We start from the raw sequence: 6,081 nt of genomic DNA on the forward strand, positions 1-6,081 counted from the left end.
GGACTCATTCATACGTCTTTTATCAATCTTAACAGCATTCAATCCATATGTCATACAGGCCTAATTACAGTTTTCCAGACATAAGGAGCTGTGTCAACATTGGTTTCTAAGTTGCACAACCCAGCTCCTTGTAAGGCGTAAAATGGTTTTCTGCAGGCACTACTGCGTTCATTCACATGAGCGTGAGGTTTTCTATGGGAAAGATTCACTCCCAGGTATTTCAACACATCACATTCTTTCAAAATATCTCTATTTAGGTGCCATGCAGGACGCTCTGTAAAATAACATTCCCCGAATATGATACATTCAGTCTTGCTGGGATTAAAAGACTTGGAACCAATAACAACTCCACCATTATACGCTGATAAGGTATCCACAAAATCTTTGTAAAATAGGTTAAATAATGACATCATGAGGTATAGCATCAAACGCTCCCTGGGCATCTTAAGAACATGCATATACCGGTGAGCCTCAGGATTTACAATATGAGATAACATCTTGCGCTAGCACAGCAGCCATATTTGTACTCCGTCCCGTGACAAATCCAAACTGTTGGTCATTCATTTCATAACCCCTACAGTTATCTATAATATACGGTTCAAGTATCTTAGAAAATACAGTAGAGACAGTAACTGGTCTGTAATTCCCTGGGACCGATGGATCAAGGGTTGCCTTTTTAAGTATGGGTATTTACAAAGGATGCCCTTTGTAAATGACTTGGACACTACATGAAATTGTATGCACAGGGTAAGCATACATCCTAATAGAACTGTAACATGGCTGTCTGTGGCAAATTTTAAATGTTCTGCCATTATGCCATCCATTCCGGGAGAGCAACCATTGTTTTAAAAAGATACCTTACCATGCGGGCCGAAATCACCTTATCACTGGCTACAGTCGACATAACCGTTTTATATCTGACGTCGGTTTCTGCCTTAGCACGACGCCTGGTGTCACTGAGGGTTAATGAGTCTTCCCAGTTTTCAAACTTATTCCTGAAATGTTGTTCTAATGCCTGATTAGTAATATAATTTGTGTACATTTGATTTTTTTTTTTATTTCTGCTTATTCTGTTCCAAAATTTCTTTAAATAACCAATCTTGTATAAAAAAAAAAATCAACTGAGAGGTTAGGTCGTGCAAATCAGTATTCATTGCTTTCTTACAAGCAGCTTGATATGACTTTTTTGCTAACTTGTAACAGGAATAAACTTCGCCCTCACGCGGCCTATCACATGACCTCCATATCCTGAACCAGAATCTTTGTCTATCTATAGTAACGGTGCAGTCGTGATTCCACCAATTTTTGCTCTGGTAAGTTGGTAACGACCTAAATATCTGTTAGGAGCATCTAATATCGCTTTTGTACACGAATCATGCATAACTGTACTCAACTGTTCACACATGGAATCAATAACTAATTTTGCCTCATCATGTGTATTAACCGTTGCAACATCAATAATCGGCAGGTTCCGCGAAGCCACCTTCATATGTTGAGAGTAGCGATCCCTAACTTCAGAATCTAACCAATTAATACGGGGATAGGAAGGCATTCTATCGACATTACCAAAAGCGTTGTCTTGGGAGTTCACATTCAGTTTCATACATATTGACGCCGGGAAGTGATCACTTACATTGCTCTCCAGTTCTGACATAATAGAACAACTTTTGATATTACTCGTAAAATATTGTGGTATAAAAATGTGATCAATATATGACCTAGAATTAACATTAAAATACGTGTAATTACAATTCTGATCAAACATAAAATTTGACACACAAAGATCATTCCCTGAAAGAAAGTCATGTAGTAAATAGCTATGATTGTTAAATGGATGTCGTCTGTACCAATATCTATTCAGCATGTTTTGAGATAGTAGAGGAGCATTCATGTCACCCACAACAACAAAAGGACCCGTCACGTTATCAATAGCAGACTGTAATTTGTCAAGGGTATCATTGTACTTGATCACTTCTCCCATTGTAGAAAGGCATGTATACTCCAAATACTGTGAGTATAACTTATTGACAAGAAATCAGCTGAACACCTGTTATCCTGTCATTGTCCATATGTAAGGGTACGTAGGTGACATTAGGAATCTTATTTCCAATAAAACCCACTCCACCATACCACCATCCACTCTGCGTTTTAGCATGCCGTTCTGAAGTGTAATGCACTTCTTGCTTTACACATTTGTCTAGGCATACGGGCAGTACCAGTTAACTGTAGATAAGTAAAATCTCTTTTAGAGATTTTGATGAAACTTTTGCTGTTGCCTTGGACATATCAAAAGCTTTTGATAGAGTCTGGCACAAAGCTTTGATTTCCAAACTACCCTCCTTCGGTTTCTATCCTTCTCTCTGTAACTTCATCTCAAGTTTCCTTTCTGACCGTTCTATTGCTGCTGTGGTAGACGGTCACTGTTCTTCTCCTAAATCTATTAACAGTGGTGTTCCTCAGGGTTCTGTCCTGTCACCCACTCTCTTCTTATTATTCATTAATGATCTTCTAAACCAAACTTCTTGTCCTATCCACTCCTACGCTGATGATAACACCCTGCACTTTTCCACGTCTTTTCATAGACGTCCAACCCTTCAGGAGGTAAACATATCATGCAGGGAAGCCACAGAACGCCTGACTTCTGATCTTTCTAAAATTTCTGATTGGGGCAGAGCAAACTTGGTATTGTTCAATGCCTCAAAAACTCAATTCCTCCATCTATCAACTCGACACAACCTTCCAGACAACTATCCCCTCTTCTTCAGTGACACTCAACTGTCCCCCTCTTCTACACTGAACATCCTTGGTCTGTCCTTTACTTATAATCTGAACTGGAAACTTCACATCTCATCTCTAGCTAAAACAGCTTCTATGAAGTTAGGTGTTCTGAGACGTCTCCACCAGTTTTTCTCACCCCCTCCAGCTGCTAACTCTGTACAAGGGCCTTATCCGTCCATGTATGGAGTATGCTTCACATGTTTAGGGAGGTTCCACTCATACTGCTCTTCTAGACAGGGTGGAATCAAAAGCTTTTCGTCTCATCAACTCCTCTCCTCTAACTGACTGTCTTCAGCCTCTCTCTCACCGCTGCAATGTTGCATATCTAGCTGTCTTTTACCGCTATTTTCATGCTAACTGCTCTTCTGATCTTGCTAACTGCATGCCTCCCCTCCTTCCGCGGCCTCGCTGCACAAGACTTTCTTCTTTCCCTCACCCCTATTCTGTCCACCTCTCTAACGCAAGAGTTAACCAGTATTCTCAATCATTCATCCCTTTCTTTGGTAAACTCTGGAACTCCCTGCCTGCTTCTGTATTTCCACCTTCCTATGACTTGAATTCCTTCAAGAGGGAGGTTTCAAGACACTTATCCACCAATTTTTGACCACTGCTTTGACCTTTTTATGGGACTGGCATTTCAGTGGGCATTTTTTTTATTAGATTTTTGTTGCCTTTGGCCAGTGTCCTTCCTACATTAAAAAAAAAGAAAAGTTTTGAGCCATCCACCTGATTTCTGAACAATATTAGCTATATGCTGATGAAATTTCAGGGATGAGCCTATAGTTACTTCGAGGTCAACTACAAAATTCTTAATGAGTGTTATTTATATAGTATAAGCCAAAGACTGATAAAGTTGATCAATTCACAGGCCATCTACTGCATCGTAATACTACACACTTGTTAATATTCATAGATGATCCCCAAGAGGATGCCTTTTTTTTTTTTTTTTTATGAAGAAGAATATCTGCGACAAATAGTCATGTCTTGCACAAGAGCATTTGGTGAGTTTGTTTTAACTGTGATTTATAATTTAAGGTCATCGGCAAAAAAGAATGTACTTGATTAAATATCATTAGTGATAAAATTAATGTATAAAAGAAAAGGCAATGGAGCAATGAAGATATCGATATTTTCATTGACATCGTATCGTAAACATTCGATATCTCAATTCCTCTTCTGCAGCTGCTCCCATGTTCATATGGGGTCGCTATTCCTCATTAGTCTTCTCCACAAGGTTCTGTCCCCAACCTCCTCTCCACTCAATCCTCTCTCCCTCAGTTCCTCTCCAATGCGATCCTTCCACCTTTTCTTTGGTCTGCCACGTCGTCTTCTCTCCACTTCCATATCCAATATCCTTCTGCCGACATACCCTTCTTCCCGCCTTTTGATATGACCGAACCATCGCATTCTCCTTTCTTGTACTTTCTTTGTCACCTCCGTTACTTTGGCTGTTCCTCTTATAAAATTGTTTCTCACTTTATCCCTCCTTGTCACCCCAAGCATCCACCTTAACATTCTCATCTCAGCAACCTCCAACTTATTCTCCTGTGCTTTCTTTATTGGCCACGTCTCCGCACCATATAACATTGCGGGTCTAACCACCGATTTGAACACTCCCCTTTACTCTGCCACTATTTTTTTTCGGTCACAGAGCACTCAGTTGTTCTTTTCCAGTTCTTCCAACCCGATTGGATACGGTGAATGATCTCTCCATCCAGGCTGCCGTCCGCTGATATATGAGAGCCCAAGCATCTGAAATCCTTGACACCCTTTAACTTCATATCTTGCATCCATACTTCGCTCTCCTGTCGACCATTAAAATTCAGATACTCTGTCTTCTCCCTACTAATTTTCAAACCTCTCCTTTCCAATGCTCCTCGCCATCTCTCCAACTTTCTTTCTACCCCATCTCTACTTTCATCCACCAAGACGATGTCATCCGCGAACAACATGGTCCACGGTGTCTCCTCCTTTATATTTTGAACACTATCATCCATGAGTAGATTGAACAGATATGGGCTCAGAGAAGATCCCTGGTGCAGACCCACTCTCACACAGGACTCCTCTGTTGTTCCCTCACTGCTCCTTACCCTCGTCCTTGAGCCTTCGTACATGTCCTGGATCACTCTCACATACTTCTCTGATGCTCCTTTCCTTCTCATACTAGCCCAAACTTCCTGGCGTGGTACTCTATCATAAGCTTTTTCCAAATCAATAAAAATAAGGTGTAACTCTCTTTGCTTCTCCCCATACCTCTCCAGTAGTTGTCTTAGCGCAAAGATTGCATCGGTAGTACTTCTCCCCGACATAAATCCAAATTGTTCGTCTCCCACCTGTGTTTCTCCTCTTACTCTTCTCTCAATTATCCTTTCGTACAGTTTCATTGTATGCGACATTAATTCAATTCCTCTGTAATTTTTAGTCCTGTATGTCTCCTTTCTCCTTGTATATTGGGACAATATCGCTGCATCTCCATGCATTTGGGATGTTCTCTTTCTCATAGATCTTATTTACCAACCAACACAACCACTCAAGTCCTTCCTCTTCTAAACTCTTCCACACCTCTACAGGTATGTTATCCGGCCCTGTTGCCTTCCCATCGTTTATTCTCCTCAATACTTGTTTGACTTCCTCCCTTGAAATTGCTGTTGTTCTCCTGTCATTTGGTTCCCCATCCTCCAACACTCCTCTTGGGTTTTCCTCATTCAAAAGTGCCTTGAAATATTATCTCCATCGCTCTCTTATTTCATTGTTATCAATTAAAACTCTTCCTTCCTTATTTTTAACCTGCTTGATATGCGTAAAATCCTTAGTTGACTTCTCTCTCTGTCTTGCTAGTGCAAATATCCTCTGCTCACCTTCCCTGGTTTCCAATTTATCGTACATGTCTTCCCTTGTTCTAGCTTTTGCTTGTGCTACTGACCTCTTTGCTTCTTTATTTGCTTCTCGGTAGGCTCTTTCTACTTCTTCATTTCCCATTCTGTCATATATTTTCTTTGCCTCCTTCTTTGTCTTAACTTTCTCTCTCACCTCATTATTCCACCACCAGGATTCCTTATCCTGCGGGGGGTCCTTGCCTGATGTTTTCCCACATACTTCTTCCCCTATCTCAATTATGTGCCTGCTGTTTGTTGTCCACCATGTGTCTGGATCTTCAGCTTCTACCATCCTGTCCAGCACTTTGATTTTAAACTCCGCTTTCAGCTCATCCTTCAACCTCCACCATTTAATTCTTGATGTTCGTTGTTATCTGCCCCTTCTTTCCTCTTTCATCTCGAAGTCTATCACGATCAGCCTATGTTG

The sequence above is a fragment of the Scylla paramamosain genome, chromosome 4 (assembly GCF_035594125.1).
Source record: "Scylla paramamosain isolate STU-SP2022 chromosome 4, ASM3559412v1, whole genome shotgun sequence".
NCBI classification, from domain to species: domain Eukaryota; kingdom Metazoa; phylum Arthropoda; class Malacostraca; order Decapoda; family Portunidae; genus Scylla; species Scylla paramamosain.